Source organism: Lissotriton helveticus, chromosome 11 (genome assembly GCF_964261635.1).
Source record: "Lissotriton helveticus chromosome 11, aLisHel1.1, whole genome shotgun sequence".
In the NCBI taxonomy this organism is placed as follows: Eukaryota; Metazoa; Chordata; class Amphibia; order Caudata; family Salamandridae; genus Lissotriton; species Lissotriton helveticus.
In genome coordinates, this window is record NC_136072.1 from 338,830,242 (window position 1) to 338,851,517 (window position 21,276).

Sequence of the window (21,276 nt, forward strand, 5' to 3'; positions counted from 1 at the left end):
TCATCAGTAAATAGATTTTTTGGTGTGTACCAAAAATGATTCAAAATGTCAATTGGATTGTGCCTCATGTTGAATAACCGCTTTTGAAACCCTCACAGTGACGACAATTGCCATTTTTACAGAGTTTTGCTTACTCAAAAGCTTCCATTTTGACCAATTTCAGGCACCGAAATAACTTTAAACACACTTTTTTTAGTTGAAAAAGTCATAATTCACATCCAACAGTCATTTAGAGTCAAAAGATTAAAAGTTAAAATTTCATCCATGTTGACCATTTTGGGAAAGTTCGACAGGTCCGGAGTCATAGTTTTTCATCAGAAAATTGATTTTTTGGAGTGTACCAAAAATGATTCAAAATGTCAATTGGATCGTGCCTCATGTTGAATAACCACTTTTGAAACCCTCACAGTGACCAAAATTGCCATTTTTACAGAGTTTTGCTTACTCAAAAGCTTCCATTTTGACCAATTTTAGGCACCAAAATGACTTTAAGCACACTTATTTTAGTTGAACAAGTAAAAATTCACATCCAACAGGTATTTGGAGTCAAAAGATTAAAAGTTAAAATTTCATCCATGTTGACCATTTTGGGAAAGTTCGACAGGTCCGGAGTCATTGTTTTTCATCAGAAAATTGATTTTTTGGAGTGTACCAAAAATGATTCAAAATGTTAATTGGATCGTGCCTCATGTTGAATAACCACTTTTGAAACCCTCACAGTGACCAAAATTGCCATTTTTACAGAGCTTTGCTTACTCAAGAGCTTCCATTTTGACCAATTTCAGGCACCGAAATGACTTTAAACACACTTATTTTAGTTGAAAAAGTTATAATTTACATCCAACAGTCATTTAGAGTCAAAAGATTAAAAGTTAAAATTTCATCCATATTGACCATTTTGGGAAAGTTCGACAGGTCCGGAGTTATCGTTTTTCATCAGAAAATTCATTTTTTGGAGTGTACCAAAAATGATTCAAAATGTCAATTGGATTGTGCCTCATGTTGAATAACCGCTTTTGAAACCCTCACAGTGACCAAAATTGCCATTTTTACAGAGCTTTGCTTACTTAAAAGCTTCCATTTTGACCAATTTCAGGCACCGAAATGACTTTAAACACACTTATTTTAGTTGAAAAAGTCATAATTCACATCCAACTGTCATTTAGAGTGAAAGATTAAAAGTTAAAATTTCATCCATGTTGACCATTTTGGGAAAGTTCGACAGGTCCGGAGTCATCGTTTTTCATCAGAAAATTGATTTTTTGTAGTGTACCAAAAATGATTCAAAATGTCAATTGGATCGTGCCACATGTTGAATAACCACTTTTGAACCTCTCACAGTGACCAAAATTGCCATTTTTACAGAGCTTTGCTTACTCAAAAGCTTTCATTGTGACCAATTTCAGGCACCGAAATGACTTTAAATACACTTTTTTTAGTTGAAAAAGTCATAATAACACATTCCAACAGTCATTTAGAGTCAAAAGATTAAAAGTTAAAATTTCATCCATGTTGACCATTTTGGGAAAGTTCGACAGGTCCGGAGTCATCGTTTTTCATCAGAAAATTGATTTTTTGGAGTGTACCAAAAATGATTCAAAATGTCAATTGGATTGTGCCTCATGTTGAATAACCACTTTTGAAACCCTAACAGTGACCAAAATTGCCATTTCTACAGAGTTTTGCTTACTCAAAAGCTTCCATTTTGAGCAATTTCAGGCACCGAAATGACTTTAAACACACTTCTTTTAGTTGAACAAGTCATAATTCACATCCAACAGTCATTTAGATTCAAAAGATTAAAAGTTAAAATTTCATCCATGTTGACCATTTTGGGAAAGTTCGACAGGTCAGGAGTCTTCGTTTTTCATCAGAAAATTGATTTTTTGGAGTGTACCAAAAATGATTCAAAATGTCAATTGGATCGTGCCTCATGTTGAATAACCGCTTTTGAAACCCTCACAGTGACCACTATTGCAATTTTTACAGAGTTTTGCTTACTCAAAAGCTTCCATTTTGACTAATTTCAGGCACCAAAATGACTTTAAACATACTTTTTTAGTTGAAAAAGTCATAATTCACATCCAACAGTCATTTTGAGTCAAAAGATTAAAAGTTAAAATTTCATCCATGTTGACCATTTTGGGAAAGTTTGACAGGTCTGGAGTCATCGTTTTTCATCAGAAAATTGATTTTTTGGAGTGTACCAAAAATGATTCAAAATGTCAATTGGATCGTGCCTCATGTTGAATAACCACTTTTGAAACCCTCACAGTGACCAAAATTGCCATTTTTACAGAGCTTTGCTTACTCAAGAGCTTCCATTTTGACCAATTTCAGGCACCGAAATGACTTTAAACACACTTATTTTAGTTGAACAAGTCAAAATTCACATCCAACAGGCATTTAGAGTCAAAAGATTAAAAGTTAAAATTTCATCCATGTTGACCATTTTGTGAAAGTTCGACAGGTTCGGAGTCATCGTTTTTCATCAGAAAATTGATTTTTTTGGAGTGTACCAAAAATGATTCAAAATGTCAATTGGATCATGCCTCATGTTGAATAACCACTTTTGAAACCCTCACAGTGACCAAAATTGCCATTTTTACAGAGCTTTGCTTACTCAAAAGCTTCCATTTTGACCAATTTCAGGCACCGAAATGACTTTAAACACACTTATTTTAGTTGAAAAAGTTATAATTTACATCCAACAGTCATTTAGAGTCAAAAGATTAAAAGTTAAAATTTCATCCATATTGACCATTTTGGGAAAGTTCGACAGGTTCGGAGTCATCGTTTTTCATCAGAAAATTGATTTTTAAGATTGTACCAAAAATGATTCAAAATGTCAATTGGATCGTGCCTCATGTTGAATAACCACTTTTGAAACCCTAACAGTGACCAAAATTGCCATTTTTACAGAGCTTTGCTTACTTAAAAGCTTCCATTTTGACCAATTTCAGGCACCGAAATGACTTTAAACACACTTATTTTAGTTGAAAAAGTCATAATTCACATCCAACTGTCATTTAGAGTTAAAAGATTAAAAGTTAAAATTTCATCCATTTTGACCATTTTGGGAAAGTTCGACAGGTCTGGAGTCATCGTTTTCCATCAGAAAATTGATTTTTTGTAGTGTACCAAAAATGATTCAAAATGTCAATTGGATCGTGCCACATGTTGAATAACCACTTTTGAAGCCCTCACAGTGACCAAAATTGCCATTTTTACAGAGCTTTGCTTACTCAAAAGCTTTCATTGTGACCAATTTCAGGCACCGAAATGACTTTAAACACACTTTTTTTAGTTGAAAAAGTCATTATAACACATTCCAACAGTCATTTAGAGTCAAAAGATTAAAAGTTAAAATTTCATCCATGTTGACCATTTTGGGAAAGTTCGACAGGTCCGGAGTCATCGTTTTTCATCAGAAAATTGATTTTTTGGAGTGTACCAAAAATGATTCAAAATGTCAATTGGATCGTGCCTCATGTTGAATAACCACTTTTGAAACCCTCACAGTGACCAAAATTGCCATTTTTACACAGCTTTGCTTACTCAAAAGCTTCCATTTTGACCAATTTCAGGCACCGAAATGACTTCAAACACACTTATTTTAGTTAAACAAGTCAAAATTCACATCCAACAGGCATTTAGAGTCAAAAGACTAAAAGTTAAAATTTCATCCATGTTGACCATTTTGGGAAAGTTCGACAGGTCATCGTTTTTCATCAAAAATTTGATTTTTTGGAGTGTACCAAAAATGATTCAAAATGTCAATTGGATTGTGCCTCATGTTGAATAACCACTTTTGAAACCCTAACAGTGACCAAAATTGCCATTTCTACAGAGTTTTGCTTACTCAAAAGCTTCCATTTTGAGCAATTTCAGGCACCGAAATGACTTTAAACACACTTATTTTAGTTGAACAAGTCATAATTCACATCCAACAGTCATTTAGAGTCAAAAGATTAAAAGTTAAAATTTCATCCATTTGACCATTTTGGGAAAATTCGACAGGTCCGGAGTCATCGTTTTTCATCAGAAAATTGATTTTTTGTAGTGAACCAAAAATGATTCAAAATGTCAATTGGATCGTGCCTCATGTTGAATAACCACTTTTGAAACCCTCACAGTGACCAAAATTGCCATTTTTACAGAGCTTTGCTTACTCAAAAGCTTTCATTTTGACCAATTTCAGGCACCGAAATGACTTTAAACACACTTATTTTAGTTGAACAAGTCATAATTCACATCCAACAGTCATTTAGAGTCAAAAGATTAAAAGTTAAAATTTCATCCATGTTGACCATTTTGGGAAAGTTCGACAGGTCAGGAGTGTTCGTTTTTCATCAGAAAATTGATTTTTTGGAGTGTACCAAAAATGATTCAAAATGTCAATTGGATCGTGCCTCATGTTGAATAACCACTTTTGAAACCCTCACAGTGACCAAAATTGCCATTTTTACAGAGCTTTGCTTACTCAAAAGCTTCCATTTTGACCAATTTCAGGCACCAAAATGACTTTAAACACACTTATTTTAGTTAAACAAGCCAAAATTCACATCCAACAGGCATTTAGAGTCAAAAGACTAAAAGTTAAAATTTCATCCATGTTGACCATTTTGGGAAAGTTCGACAGGTCCGGAGTCATCGTTTTTCATCAAAAATTTGATTTTTTGGAGTGTACCAAAAATGATTCAAAATGTCAATTGGATTGTGCCTCATGTTGAATAACCACTTTTGAAACCCTAACAGTGACCAAATATTGCCATTTCTACAGAGTTTTGCTTACTCAAAAGCTTCCATTTTGAGCAATTTCAGGCACCGAAATGACTTTAAACACACTTATTTTAGTTGAACAAGTCATAATTCACATCCAACAGTCATTTAGAGTCAAAAGATTAAATGTTAAAATTTCATCCATATTGACCATTTTGGGAAAGTTTGACAGGTCCGGAGTCATCGTTTTTCATCAGAAAATTGATTTTTTGGTGTGTACCAAAAATGATTCAAAATGTCAATTGGATTGTGCCTCATGTTGAATAACCGCTTTTGAAACCCTCACAGTGACCAAAATTGCCATTTTTACAGAGTTTTGCTTACTCAAAAGCTTCCATTTTGACCAATTTCAGGCACCGAAATGACTTTAAACACACTTATTTTAGTTGAACAAGTCATAATTCACACCCAACAGTCATTTAGAGTCAAAAGATTAAAAGGTAAAATTTCATCCATGTTGACCATTTTGGGAAAGTTCGACAGGTACGGAGTCATCGTTTTTCATCAGAAAATTGATTTTTTGGAGTGTACCAAAAATGATTCAAAATGTCAATTGGATCGTGCCTCATGTTGAATAACCACTTTTGAAACCCTCACAGTGACCAAAATTGCCATTTTTACAGAGCTTTGCTTACTCAAAAGCTTCCATTTTGACCAATTTCAGGCACCGAAAGGACATTAAACACACTTATTTTAGTTGAACAAGTCAAAATTCACATCCAACAGGCATTTAGAGTCAAAAGAATAAAAGTTAAAATTTCATCCATGTTTACCATTTTGGGAAAGTTCGACAGGTCAGGAGTCTTCGTTTTTCATCTGAAAATTGATTTTTTGGAGTGTACCAAAAATGATTCAAAATGTCAATTGGATCGTAACTCATGTTGAATAACCACTTTTGAAACCCTCACAGTGACCAAAATTGCCATTTTTACAGAGCTTTGCTTACTCAAAAGCTTCCATTTTGACCAATTTCAGGCACCAAAATGACTTTAAACACACTTATTTTAGTTAAACAAGTCAAAATTCACATCCAACAGGCATTTAGAGTCAAAAGATTAAAAGTTAAAATTTCATCCATATTGACCATTTTGGGAAAGTTCGACAGGTTCGGAGTCATCGTTTTTCATCAGAAAATTGATTTTTTGGATTGTACCAAAAATGATTCAAAATGTCAATTGGATTGTGCCTCATGTTGAATAACCACTTTTGAAACCCTCACAGTGACCAAAATTGCCATTTTTACAGAGCTTTGCTAACGCAAAAGCTTCAATTTTGACCAATTTCAAGCACCGAAATGACTTTAAACACACGTATTTTAGTTGAAAAAGTCATAATTCACATCCAACAGTCATTTTGAGTCAAAAGATTAAAAGTTAAAATTTCATCCATGTTGACCATTTTGGGAAAGTTCGACAGGTCCGGAGTCATCGTTTTTCATCAGAAAATTGATTTTTTGGAGTGTACCAAAAAGAATTCAAAATGTCAATTGGATTGTGCCTCATGTTGAATAACCACTTTTGAAACCCTCACAGTGACCAAAATTGCCATTTTTACAGAGCTTTGCTTACTCAAAAGCTTCCATTTTGACCAATTTCAGGCACTGAAATGACTTTAAACACACTTATTTTAGTTGAACAAGTCAAAATTCACATCCAACAGGCATTTAGAGTCAAAAGACTAAAAGTAAAAATTTCATCCATGTTGACCATTTTGGGAATGTTCGACAGGTCTTTTTCATCAAAAATTTGATTTTTTGGAGTGTACCAAAAATGATTCAAAATGTCAATTGGATTGTGCCTCATGTTGAATAACCACTTTTGAAACCCTAACAGTGACCAAATATTGCCATTTCTACAGAGTTTTGCTTACTCAAAAGCTTCCATTTTGAGCAATTTCAGGCACCGAAATGACTTTAAACACACTTATTTTAGTTGAACAAGTCATAATTCACATCCAACAGTCATTTAGAGTCAAAAGATTAAATGTTAAAATTTCATCCATATTGACCATTTTGGGAAAGTTCGACAGGTCCGGAGTCATCGTTTTTCATCAGAAAATTGATTTTTTGGTGTGTACCAAAAATGATTCAAAATGTCAATTGGATCGTGCCTCATGTTGAATAACCACTTTTGAAACCCTCACAGTGACCAAAATTGCCATTTTTACAGAGCTTTGCTTACTCAAAAGCTTCCATTTTGACCAATTTCAGGCACCGAAAGGACATTAAACACACTTATTTTAGTTGAACAAGTCAAAATTCACATCCAACAGGCATTTAGAGTCAAAAGAATAAAAGTTAAAATTTCATCCATGTTTACCATTTTGGGAAAGTTCGACAGGTCAGGAGTCTTCGTTTTTCATCTGAAAATTGATTTTTTGGAGTGTACCAAAAATGATTCAAAATGTCAATTGGATCGTGCCTCATGTTGAATAACCACTTTTGAAACCCTCACAGTGACCAAAATTGCCATTTTTACAGAGCTTTGCTTACTCAAAAGCTTCCATTTTGACCAATTTCAGGCACCAAAATGACTTTAAACACACTTATTTTAGTTAAACAAGTCAAAATTCACATCCAACAGGCATTTAGAGTCAAAAGATTAAAAGTTAAAATTTCATCCATATTGACCATTTTGGGAAAGTTCGACAGGTTCGGAGTCATCGTTTTTCATCAGAAAATTGATTTTTTGGATTGTACCAAAAATGATTCAAAATGTCAATTGGATTGTGCCTCATGTTGAATAACCACTTTTGAAACCCTCACAGTGACCAAAATTGCCATTTTTACAGAGCTTTGCTTACTCAAAAGCTTCCATTTTGACCAATTTCAGGCACTGAAATGACTTTAAACACACTTATTTTAGTTGAACAAGTCAAAATTCACATCCAACAGGCATTTAGAGTCAAAAGACTAAAAGTAAAAATTTCATCCATGTTGACCATTTTGGGAATGTTCGACAGGTCGTTTTTCATCAAAAATGTGATTTTTTGGAGTGTACCAAAAATGATTCAAAATGTCAATTGGATTGTGCCTCATGTTGAATAACCACTTTTGAAACCCTCAGAGTGACCAAAATTGCCATTTTTACAGAGTTTTGCTTACTCAAAACTTCCATTTTGAGCAATTTCAGGCACCGAAATGACTTTAAACACACTTATTTTAGTTGAACAAGTCATAATTCACATCCAACACTCATTTAGAGTCAAAAGATTAAATGTTAAAATTTCATCCATATTGACCATTTTGGGAAAGTTCGACAGGTCCGGAGTCATCGTTTTTCATCAGAAAATTGATTTTTTGGTGTGTACCAAAAATGATTCAAAATGTCAATTGGATTGTGCCTCATGTTGAATAACCGCTTTCGAAACCCTCACAGTGACCACAATTGCCATTTTTACAGAGTTTTGCTTACTCAAAAGCTTCCATTTTGACCAATTTCAGGCACCGAAATGACTTTAAACACACTTTTTTTAGTTGAAAAAGTCATAATTCACATCCAACAGTCATTTAGAGTCAAAAGATTAAAAGTTAAAATTTCATCCATGTTGACCATTTTGGGAAAGTTCGACAGGTCCGGAGTCATCGTTTTTCATCTGAATATTGATTTTTTGGAGTGTACCAAAAATGATTCAAAATGTCAATTGGATCGTGCCTCATGTTGAATAACCACTTTTGAAACCCTCACAGTGACCAAAATTGCCATTTTTACAGAGCTTTGCTTACTCAAAAGCTTCCATTTTGACCAATTTCAGGCACCAAAATGACTTTAAACACACTTATTTTAGTTAAACAAGTCAAAATTCACATCCAACAGGCATTTAGAGTCAAAAGATTAAAAGTTAAAATTTCATCCATATTGACCATTTTGGGAAAGTTCGACAGGTTCGGAGTCATCGTTTTTCATCAGAAAATTGATTTTTTGGATTGTACCAAAAATTATTCAAAATGTCAATTGGATTGTGCCTCATGTTGAATAACCACTTTTGAAACCCTCACAGTGACCAAAATTGCCATTTTTACAGAGCTTTGCTAACGCAAAAGCTTCAATTTTGACCAATTTCAAGCACCGAAATGACTTTAAACACACGTATTTTAGTTGAAAAAGTCATAATTCACATCCAACAGTCATTTTGAGTCAAAAGATTAAAAGTTAAAATTTCATCCATGTTGACCATTTTGGGAAAGTTCGACAGGTCCGGAGTCATCGTTTTTCATCAGAAAATTGATTTTTTGGAGTGTACCAAAAAGAATTCAAAATGTCAATTGGATTGTGCCTCATGTTGAATAACCACTTTTGAAACCCTCACAGTGACCAAAATTGCCATTTTTACAGAGCTTTGCTTACTCAAAAGCTTCCATTTTGACCAATTTCAGGCACTGAAATGACTTTAAACACACTTATTTTAGTTGAACAAGTCAAAATTCACATCCAACAGGCATTTAGAGTCAAAAGACTAAAAGTAAAAATTTCATCCATGTTGACCATTTTGGGAATGTTCGACAGGTCGTTTTTCATCAAAAATTTGATTTTTTGGAGTGTACCAAAAATGATTCAAAATGTCAATTGGATTGTGCCTCATGTTGAATAACCACTTTTGAAACCCTCACAGTGACCAAAATTGCCATTTTTACAGAGTTTTGCTTACTCAAAACTTCCATTTTTAACAATTTCAGGCACCGAAATGACTTTAAACACACTTATTTTAGTTGAACAAGTCATAATTCACATCCAACACTCATTTGGAGTCAAAAGATTAAAAGTTAAAATTTCATCCATGTTGACCATTTTGGGAAAGTTCGACAGGTCCGGAGTCATCTTTTTTCATCAGAAAATTGATTTTTTTGAGTTTACCAAAAATGATTCAAAATGTCAATTGGATCGTGCCTCATGTTGAATAACCACTTTTGAAACCCTCACAGTGACCAAAATTGCCATTTTTACAGAGCTTTGCTTACTCAAGAGCTTCCATTTTGACCAATTTCAGGCACCGAAATGACTTTAAACACACTTATTTTAGTTGAACAAGTCAAAATTCACATCCAACAGGCATTTAGAGTAAAAAGATTAAAAGTTAAAATTTCATCCATGTTGACCATTTTGGGAAAGTTTGACAGGTCCGGAGTTATCGTTTTTCATCAGAAAATTGATTTTTTGGATTGTACCAAAAATGATTCAAAATGTCAATTGGATTGTGCCTCGTGTTGAATAACCACTTTTGAAACCCTCACAGTGACCAAAATTGCCATTTTTACAGAGCTTTGCTAACTCAAAAGCTTCAATTTTGACCAATTTCAGGCACCAAAATGACTTTAAGCACACGTATTTTAGTTGAAAAAGTCATAATTCACATCCAACAGTCATTTTGAGTCAAAAGATTAAAAGTTAAAATTTCATCCATGTTGACCATTTTGGGAAAGTTTGACAGGTCCGGAGTTATCGTTTTTCATCAGAAAATTCATTTTTTGGAGTGTACCAAAAATGATTCAAAATGTCAATTGGATTGTGCCTCATGTTGAATAACCGCTTTTGAAACCCTCACAGTGACCAAAATTGCCATTTTTACAGAGCTTTGCTTACTTAAAAGCTTCCATTTTGACCAATTTCAGGCACCGAAATGACTTTAAACACACTTATTTTAGTTGAAAAAGTCATAATTCACAACCAACTGTCATTTAGAGTCAAAAGATTAAAAGTTAAAATTTCATCCATGTTGACCATTTTGGGAAAGTTCGACAGGTCCGGAGTCATCGTTTTTCATCAGAAAATTGATTTTTTGGAGTGTACCAAAAATGAATCAAAATGTCAATTGGATCGTGCCTCATGTTGAATAACCACTTTTGAAACCCTCACAGTGACCAAAATTGCCATTTTTACAGAGCTTTGCTTACTCAAAAGCTTCCATTTTGACCAATTTCAGGCACCGAAATGACTTTAAACACACTTATTTTAGTTAAACAAGTCAAAATTCACATCCAACAGGCATTTAGAGTCAAAAGACTAAAAGTTAAAATTTCATCCATGTTGACCATTTTGGGAAAGTTCGACAGGTCATCGTTTTTCATCAAAAATTTGATTTTTTTGGAGTGTACCAAAAATGATTCAAAATGTCAATTGGATTGTGCCTCATGTTGAATAACCACTTTTGAAACCCTAACAGTGACCAAAATTGCCATTTTTACAGAGTTTTGCTTACTCAAAAGCTTCCATTTTGAGCAATTTCAGGCACCGAAATGACTTTAAACACACTTCTTTTAGTTGAACAAGTCATAATTCACATCCAAGAGTCATTTAGAGTCAAAAGATTAAAAGTTAAAATTTCATCCATGTTGACCATTTTGGGAAAGTTCGACAGGTCAGGAGTCTTCGTTTTTCATTAGAAAATTGATTTTTTGGAGTGTACCAAAAATGATTCAAAATGTCAATTGGATCGTGCCTCATGTTGAATAACCGCTTTTGAAACCCTCACAGTGACCACAATTGCCATTTTTACAGAGTTTTGCTTACTCAAAAGCTTCCATTTTGACTAATTTCAGGCACCGAAATGACTTTAAACACACTTTTTTAGTTGAAAAAGTCATAATTCACATCCAACAGTCATTTAGAGTCAAAAGATTACAAGTTAAAATTTCATCCATGTTGACCATTTTGCGAAAGTTCGACAGGTCCGGAGTCATCGTTTTTCATCAGAAAATTGATTTTTTGGAGTGTACCAAAAATGATTCAAAATGTCAATTGGATCGTGCCTCATGTTGAATAACCACTTTTGAAACCCTCACAGTGACCAAAATTGCCATTTTTACAGAGTTTTGCTTACTCAAAAGCTTCCATTTCGACCAATTTTAGGCACCAAAATGACTTTAAGCACACTTATTTTAGTTGAACAAGTAAAAATTCACATCCAACAGGTATTTGGAGTCAAAAGATTAAAAGTTAAAATTTCATCCATGTTGACCATTTTGGGAAAGTTCGACAGATCCGGAGTCATCGTTTTTCATCAGAAAATTGATTTTTTGGAGTGTACCAAAAATGATTCAAAATGTCAATTGGATCGTGCCTTGTGTTGAATAACCACTTTTGAAACCATCACAGTGACCAAAATTGCCATTTTTACAGAGCTTTGCTTACTCAAGAGCTTCCATTTTGACCAATTTCAGGCACCAAAATGACTTTAAACACACTTATTTTAGTTGAACAAGTCAAAATTCACATCCAACAGGCATTTAGAGTCAAAAGATTAAAAGTTAAAATTTCATCCATGTTGACCATTTTGTGAAAGTTCGACAGGTTCGGAGTCATCGTTTTTCATCAGAAAATTGATTTTTTTGGAGTGTACCAAAAATGATTCAAAATGTCAATTAGATCATGCCTCATGTTGAATAACCACTTTTGAAACCCTCACAGTGACCAAAATTGCCATTTTTACAGAGCTTTGCTTACTCAAAAGCTTCCATTTTGACCAATTTCAGGCACCGAAATGACTTTAAACACACTTATTTTAGTTGAAAAAATTATAATTTACATCCAACAGTCATTTAGAGTCAAAAGATTAAAAGTTAAAATTTCATCCATATTGACCATTTTGGGAAAGTTCGACAGGTTCGGAGTCATCGTTTTTCATCAGAAAATTGATTTTTTGGATTGTACCAAAAATGATTCAAAATGTCAATTGGATCGTGCCTCATGTTGAATAACCACTTTTGAAACCCTCACAGTGACCAAAATTGCCATTTTTACAGAGCTTTGCTAACTCAAAAGGTTCAATTTTGACCAATTTCAAGCACCAAAATGACTTTGAACACACGTGTTTTAGTTGAAAAAGTCATAATTCACATCCAACAGTCATTTTGAGTCAAAAGATTAAAAGTTAAAATTTCATCCATGTTGACCATTTTGGGAAAGTTCGACAGGTCCGGAGTCATCGTTTTTCATCAGAAAATTGATTTTTTGGAGTGTACCAAAAATGATTCAAAATGTCAATTGGATCGTGCCTCATGTTGAATAACCACTTTTGAAACCCTCACAGTGACTAAAATTGCCATTTTTACAGAGTTTTGCTTAATCAAAAGCTTCCATTTTGACCAATTTTAGGCACCAAAATGACTTTAAGCACACTTATTTTAGTTGAACAAGTCAAAATTCACATCCAACAGGTATTTGGAGTCAAAAGATTAAAAGTTAAAATTTCATCCATGTTGACCATTTTGGGAAAGTTCGACAGGTCCGGAGTCATCGTTTTTCATCAGAAAATTGATTTTTTGGAGTTTACCAAAAATGATTCAAAATGTCAATTGGATCGTGCCTCATGTTGAATAACCACTTTTGAAACCCTCACAGTGACCAAAATTGCCATTTTTACAGAGCTTTGCTTACTCAAGAGCTTCCATTTTGACCAATTTCAGGCACCGAAATGACTTTTAACACACTTATTTTAGTTGAACAAGTCAAAATTCACATACAACAGGCATTTAGAGTAAAAAGATTAAAAGTTAAAATTTCATCCATGTTGACCATTTTGGGAAAGTTTGACAGGTCCGGAGTTATCGTTTTTCATCAGAAAATTGATTTTTTGGATTGTACCAAAAATGATTCAAAATGTCAATTGGATTTTGCCTCATGTTGAATAACCACTTTTGAAACCCTCACAGTGACCAAAATTGCCATTTTTACAGAGCTTTGCTAACTCAAAAGCTTCAATTTTGACCAATTTCAGGCACCAAAATGACTTTAAGCACACGTATTTTAGTTGAAAAAGTCATAATTCACATCCAACAGTCATTTTGAGTCAAAAGATTAAAAGTTAAAATTTCATCCATGTTGACCATTTTGGGAAAGTTCGACAGGTCCGGAGTCATCGTTTTTCATCAGAAAATTGATTTTTTGGAGTGTACCAAAAAGAATTCAAAATGTCAATTGGATTGTGCCTCATGTTGAATAACCACTTTTGAAACCCTCACAGTGACCAAAATTGCCATTTTTACAGAGCTTTGCTTACTCAAAAGCTTCCATTTTGACCAATTTCAGGCACTGAAATGACTTTAAACACACTTATTTTAGTTGAACAAGTCAAAATTCACATCCAACAGGCATTTAGAGTCAAAAGACTAAAAGTAAAAATTTCATCCATGTTGACCATTTTGGGAATGTTCGACAGGTCGTTTTTCATCAAAAATTTGATTTTTTGGAGTGTACCAAAAATGATTCAAAATGTCAATTGGATTGTGCCTCATGTTGAATAACCACTTTTGAAACCCTCACAGTGACCAAAATTGCCATTTTTACAGAGTTTTGCTTACTCAAAACTTCCATTTTGAGCAATTTCAGGCACCGAAAGGACTTTAAACACACTTATTTTAGTTGAACAAGTCATAATTCACATCCAACACTCATTTAGAGTCAAAAGATTAAATGTTAAAATTTCATCCATATTGACCATTTTGGGAAAGTTCGACAGGTCCGGAGTCATCGTTTTTCATCAGAAAATTGATTTTTTTGGTGTGTACCAAAAATGATTCAAAATGTCAATTGGATTGTGCCTCATGTTGAATAACCGCTTTTGAAACCCTCACAGTGACCACAATTGCCATTTTTACAGAGTTTTGCTTACTCAAAAGCTTCCATTTTGACCAATTTCAGGCACCGAAATGACTTTAAACACACTTTTTTTAGTTGAAAAAGTCATAATTCACATCCAACAGTCATTTAGAGTCAAAAGATTAAAAGTTAAAATTTCATCCATGTTGACCATTTTGGGAAAGTTCGACAGGTCCGGAGTCATCGTTTTTCATCAGAAAATTGATTTTTTGGAGTGTACCAAAAATGATTCAAAATGTCAATTGGATCGTGCCTCATGTTGAATAACCACTTTTGAAACCATCACAGTGACCAAAATTGCCATTTTTACAGAGTTTTGCTTAATCAAAAGCTTCCATTTTGACCAATTTTAGGCACCAAAATGACTTTAAGCACACTTATTTTAGTTGAACAAGTCAAAATTCACATCCAACAGGTATTTGGAGTCAAATGATTAAAAGTCAAAATTTCATCCATGTTGACCATTTTGGGAAAGTTCGACAGGTCCGGAGTCATCGTTTTTCATCAGAAAATTGATTTTTTGGAGTTTACCAAAAATGATTCAAAATGTCAATTGGATCGTGCCTCATGTTGAATAACCACTTTTGAAACCCTCACAGTGACCAAAATTGCCATTTTTACAGAGCTTTGCTTACTCAAGAGCTTCCATTTTGACCAATTTCAGGCACCGAAATGACTTTAAACACACTTATTTTAGTTGAACAAGTCAAAATTCACATCCAACAGGCATTTAGAGTAAAAAGATTAAAAGTTAAAATTTCATCCATGTTGACCATTTTGGGAAAGTTTGACAGGTCCGGAGTTATCGTTTTTCATCAGAAAATTGATTTTTTGGATTGTACCAAAAATGATTCAAAATGTCAATTGGATTGTGCCTCATGTTGAATAACCACTTTTGAAACCCTCACAGTGACCAAAATTGCCATTTTTACAGAGCTTTGCTAACTCAAAAGCTTCAATTTTGACCAATTTCAGGCACCAAAATGACTTTAAGCACACGTATTTTAGTTGAAAAAGTCATAATTCACATCCAACAGTCATTTTGAGTCAAAAGATTAAAAGTTAAAATTTCATCCATGTTGACCATTTTGGGAAAGTTTGACAGGTCCGGAGTTATCGTTTTTCATCAGAAAATTCATTTTTTGGAGTGTACCAAAAATGATTCAAAATGTCAATTGGATTGTGCCTCATGTTGAATAACCGCTTTTGAAACCCTCACAGTGACCAAAATTGCCATTTTTACAGAGCTTTGCTTACTTAAAAGCTTCCATTTTGACCAATTTCAGGCACCGAAATGACTTTAAACACACTTATTTTAGTTGAAAAAGTCATAATTCACAACCAACTGTCATTTAGAGTCAAAAGATTAAAAGTTAAAATTTCATCCATGTTGACCATTTTGGGAAAGTTCGACAGGTCCGGAGTCATCGTTTTTCATCAGAAAATTGTTTTTTTGTAGTGTACCATTAATGATTCAAAATGTCAATTGGATCGTGCCACATGTTGAATAACCACTTTTGAAGCTCTCACAGTGACCAAAATTGCCATTTTTACAGAGCTTTGCTTACTCAAAAGCTTTCATTGTGACCAATTTCAGGCACCGAAATGACTTTAACCCCATGGATGCTCAGCATATTCCCCTGCTGTGCTGAGAAATCGGAAATCCCACACAACATGACGAGCTGGGCTCGTCATGAGCATGCGAGGAGGCTACTTCATGACGAGCCCAGCTCGTCATGAGCGTGGAAGGGGTTAAATACACTTTTTTTAGTTGAAAAAGTCATAATAACACATTCCAACAGTCATTTAGAGTCAAAAGATTAAAAGTTAAAATTTCATCCATGTTGACCATTTTGGGAAAGTTCGACAGGTCCGGAGTCATCGTTTTTCATCAGAAAATTGATTTTTTGGAGTGTACCAAAAATGAATCAAAATGTCAATTGGATCATGCCTCATGTTGAATAACCACTTTTGAAACCCTCACAGTGACCAAAATTGCCATTTTTACAGAGCTTTGCTTACTCAAAAGCTTCCATTTTGATCAATTTCAGGCACCGAAATGACTTTAAACACACTTATTTTAGTTAAACAAGTCAAAATTCACATCCAACAGGCATTTAGAGTCAAAAGACTAAAAGTTAAAATTTCATCCATGTTGACCATTTTGGGAAAGTTCGACAGGGGTCATCGTTTTTCATCAAAAATTTGATTTTTTGGAGTGTACCAAAAATGATTCAAAATGTCAATTGGATTGTGCCTCATGTTGAATAACCACTTTTGAAACCCTAACAGTGACCAAAATTGCCATTTCTACAGAGTTTTGCTTACTCAAAAGCTTCCATTTTGAGCAATTTCAGGCACCGAAATGACTTTAAACACACTTCTTTTAGTTGAACAAGTCATAATTCACATCCAACAGTCATTTAGAGTCAAAAGATTAAAAGTTAAAATTTCATCCATGTTGACCATTTTGGGAAAGTTCGACAGGTCAGGAGTCTTCGTTTTTCATTAGAAAATTGATTTTTTGGAGTGTACCAAAAATGATTCAAAATGTCAATTGGATCGTGCCTCATGTTGAATAACCGCTTTTGAAACCCTCACAGTGACCACAATTGCCATTTTTACAGAGTTTTGCTTACTCAAAAGCTTCCATTTTGACTAATTTCAGGCACCGAAATGACTTTAAACACACTTTTTTAGTTGAAAAGGTCATAATTCACATCCAACAGTCATTTAGAGTCAAAAGATTACAAGTTAAAATTTCATCCATGTTGACCATTTTGCGAAAGTTCGACAGGTCCGGAGTCATCGTTTTTCATCAGAAAATTGATTTTTTGGAGTGTACCAAAAATGATTCAAAATGTCAATTGGATCGTGCCTCATGTTGAATAACCACTTTTGAAACCCTCACAGTGACCAAAATTGCCATTTTTACAGAGTTTTGCTTACTCAAAAGCTTCCATTTTGACCAATTTTAGGCATCAAAATGACTTTAAGCACACTTATTTTAGTTGAACAAGTCAAAATTCACATCCAACAGGTATTTGGAGTCAAAAGATTAAAAGTTAAAATTTCATCCATGTTGACCATTTTGGGAAAGTTCGACAGGTCCGGAGTCATCGTTTTTCATCAGAAAATTGATTTTTTGGAGTGTACCAAAAATGATTCAAAATGTCAATTGGATCGTGCCTCATGTTGAATAACCACTTTTGAAACCATCACAGTGACCAAAATTGCCATTTTTACAGAGCTTTGCTTACTCAAGAGCTTCCATTTTGACCAATTTCAGGCACCGAAATGACTTTAAACACACTTATTTTAGTTGAACAAGTCAAAATTCACATCCAACAGGCATTTAGAGTCAAAAGATTAAAAGTTAAAATTTCATCCATGTTGACCATTTTGTGAAAGTTCGACAGGTTCGGAGTCATCGTTTTTCATCAGAAAATTGATTTTTTTGGAGTGTACCAAAAATGATTCAAAATGTCAATTAGATCATGCCTCATGTTGAATAACCACTTTTGAAACCGTCACAGTGACCAAAATTGCCATTTTTACAGAGCTTTGCTTACTCAAAAGCTTCCATTTTGACCAATTTCAGGCACCGAAATGACTTTAAACACACTTATTTTAGTTGAAAAAATTATAATTTACATCCAACAGTCATTTAGAGTCAAAAGATTAAAAGTTAAAATTTCATCCATATTGACCATTTTGGGAAAGTTCGACAGGTTCGGAGTCATCGTTTTTCATCAGAAAATTGATTTTTTGGATTGTACCAAAAATGATTCAAAATGTCAATTGGATCGTGCCTCATGTTGAATAACCACTTTTGAAACCCTCACAGTGACCAAAATTGCCATTTTTACAGAGCTTTGCTAACTCAAAAGCTTCAATTTTGACCAATTTCAAGCACCAAAATGACTTTGAACACACATGTTTTAGTTGAAAAAGTCATAATTCACATCCAACAGTCATTTTGAGTCAAAAGATTAAAAGTTAAAATTTCATCCATGTTGACCATTTTGGGAAAGTTCGACAGGTCCGGAGTCATCGTTTTTCATCAGAAAATTGATTTTTTGGAGTGTACCAAAAATGATTCAAAATGTCAATTGGATCGTGCCTCATGTTGAATAACCACTTTTGAAACCCTCACAGTGACCAAAATTGCCATTTTTACAGAGTTTTGCTTAATCAAAAGCTTCCATTTTGACCAATTGTAGGCACCAAAATGACTTTAAGCACACTTATTTTAGTTGAACAAGTCAAAATTCACATCCAACAGGTATTTGGAGTCAAAAGATTAAAAGTTAAAATTTCATCCATGTTGACCATTTTGGGAAAATTCGACAGGTCCGGAGTCATCATTTTTCATCAGAAAATTGATTTTTTGGAGTTTACCAAAAATGATTCAAAATGTCAATTGGATCGTGCCTCATGTTGAATAACCACTTTTGAAACCCTCACAGTGACCAAAATTGCCATTTTTACAGAGCTTTGCTTACTCAAGAGCTTCCATTTTGACCAATTTCAGGCACCGAAATGACTTTAAACACACTTATTTTAGTTGAACAAGTCAAAATTCACATCCAACAGGCATTTAGAGTAAAAAGATTAAAAGTTAAAATTTCATCCATGTTGACCATTTTGGGAAAGTTTGACAGGTCCGGAGTTATCGTTTTTCATCAGAAAATTGATTTTTTGGATTGTACCAAAAATGATTCAAAATGTCAATTGGATTGTGCCTCATGTTGAATAACCACTTTTGAAACCCTCACAGTGACCAAAATTGCCATTTTTACAGAGCTTTGCTAACTCAAAAGCTTCAATTTTGACCAATTTCAGGCACCAAAATGACTTTAAGCACAAGTATTTTAGTTGAAAAAGTCATAATTCACATCCAACAGTCATTTTGAGTCAAAAGATTAAAAGTTAAAATTTCATCCATGTTGACCATTTTGGGAAAGTTCGACAGGTCCGAAATCATCGTTTTTCATCAGAAAATTGATTTTTTGGAGTGTACCAAAAATAAATCAAAATGTCAATTGGATCGTGCCTCATGTTGAATAACCACTTTTGAAACCCTCACAGTGACCAAAATTGCCATTTTTACAGAGCTTTGCTTACTCAAAAGCTTCAATTTTGACCAATTTCAGGCACCGAAATGACTTTAAACACACTTATTTTAGTTAAACAAGTCAAAATTCACATCCAACAGGCATTTAGAGTCAAAAGACTAAAAGTTAAAATTTCATCCATGTTGACCATTTTGGGAAAGTTCGACAGGTCATCGTTTTTCATCAAAAATTTGATTTTTTGGAGTGTACCAAAAATGATTCAAAATGTCAATTGGATTGTGCCTCATGTTGAATAACCACTTTTGAAACCCTAACAGTGACCAAAATTGCCATTTTTACAGAGCTGTGCTTACTTAAAAGCTTCCATTTTGACCAATTTCAGGCACCAAAATGACTTTAAACACACTTATTTTAGTTGAACAAGTCAAAATTCACATCCAACAGGTATTTGGAGTCAAAAGATTAAAAGTTAAAATTTCATCCATGTTGACCATTTTGGGAAAGTTCGACAGGTCAGGAGTTATCGTTTTTCATCAGAAAATTGATTTTTTTGGAGTGTACCAAAAATGATTCAAAATGTCAATTAGATCATGCCTCATGTTGAATAACCACTTTTGAAACCCTCACAGTGACCAAAATTGCCATTTTTACAGAGCTTTGCTTACTCAAAAGCTTCAATTTTGACCAATTTCAAGCACCAAAATGACTTTGAACACACGTGTTTTAGTTGAAAAAGTCATAATTCACATCCAACAGTCATTTTGAGTCAAAAGATTAAAAGTTAAAATTTCATCCATGTTGACCATTTTGGGAAAGTTTGACAGGTCCGGAGTTATCGTTTTTCATCAGAAAATTCATTTTTTGGAGTGTACCAAAAATGATTCAAAATGTCAATTGGATTGTGCCTCATGTTGAATAACCGCTTTTGAAACCCTCACAGTGACCAAAATTGCCATTTTTACAGAGCTGTGCTTACTTAAAAGCTTCCATTTTGACCAATTTCAGGCACCAAAATGACTTTAAACACACTTATTTTAGTTGAACAAGTCAAAATTCACATCCAACAGGTATTTGGAGTCAAAAGATTAAAAGTTAAAATTTCATCCATGTTGACCATTTTGGGAAAGTTCGACAGGTCAGGAGTCTTCGTTTTTCATTAGAAAATTGATTTTTTGGAGTGTACCAAAAATGATTCAAAATGTCAATTAGATCATGCCTCATGTTGAATAACCACTTTTGAAACCCTCACAGTGACCAAAATTGCCATTTTTACAGAGCTTTGCTTACTCAAAAGCTTCAATTTTGACCAATTTCAAGCACCAAAATGACTTTGAACACACGTGTTTTAGTTGAAAAAGTCATAATTCACATCCAACAGTCATTTTGAGTCAAAAGATTAAAAGTTAAAATTTCATCCATGTTGACCATTTTGGGAAAGTTTGACAGGTCCGGAGTTATCGTTTTTCATCAGAAAATTCATTTTTTGGAGTGTACCAAAAATGATTCAAAATGTCAATTGGATCGTGCCACATGTTGAATAACCACTTTTGAAGCCCTCACAGTGACCAAAATTGCCATTTTTACAGAGCTTTGCTTACTCAAAAGCTTTCATTGTGACCAATTTCAGGCACCGAAATGATTTTAAACACACTTTTTTTAGTTGAAAAAGTCATTATAACACATTCCAACAGTCATTTAGATTCAAAAGATTAAAAGTTAAAATTTCATCCATGTTGACCATTTTGGGAAAGTTCGACAGGTCCGGAGTCATCGTTTTTCATCAGAAAATTGATTTTTTGGAGTGTACCAAAAATGATTCAAAA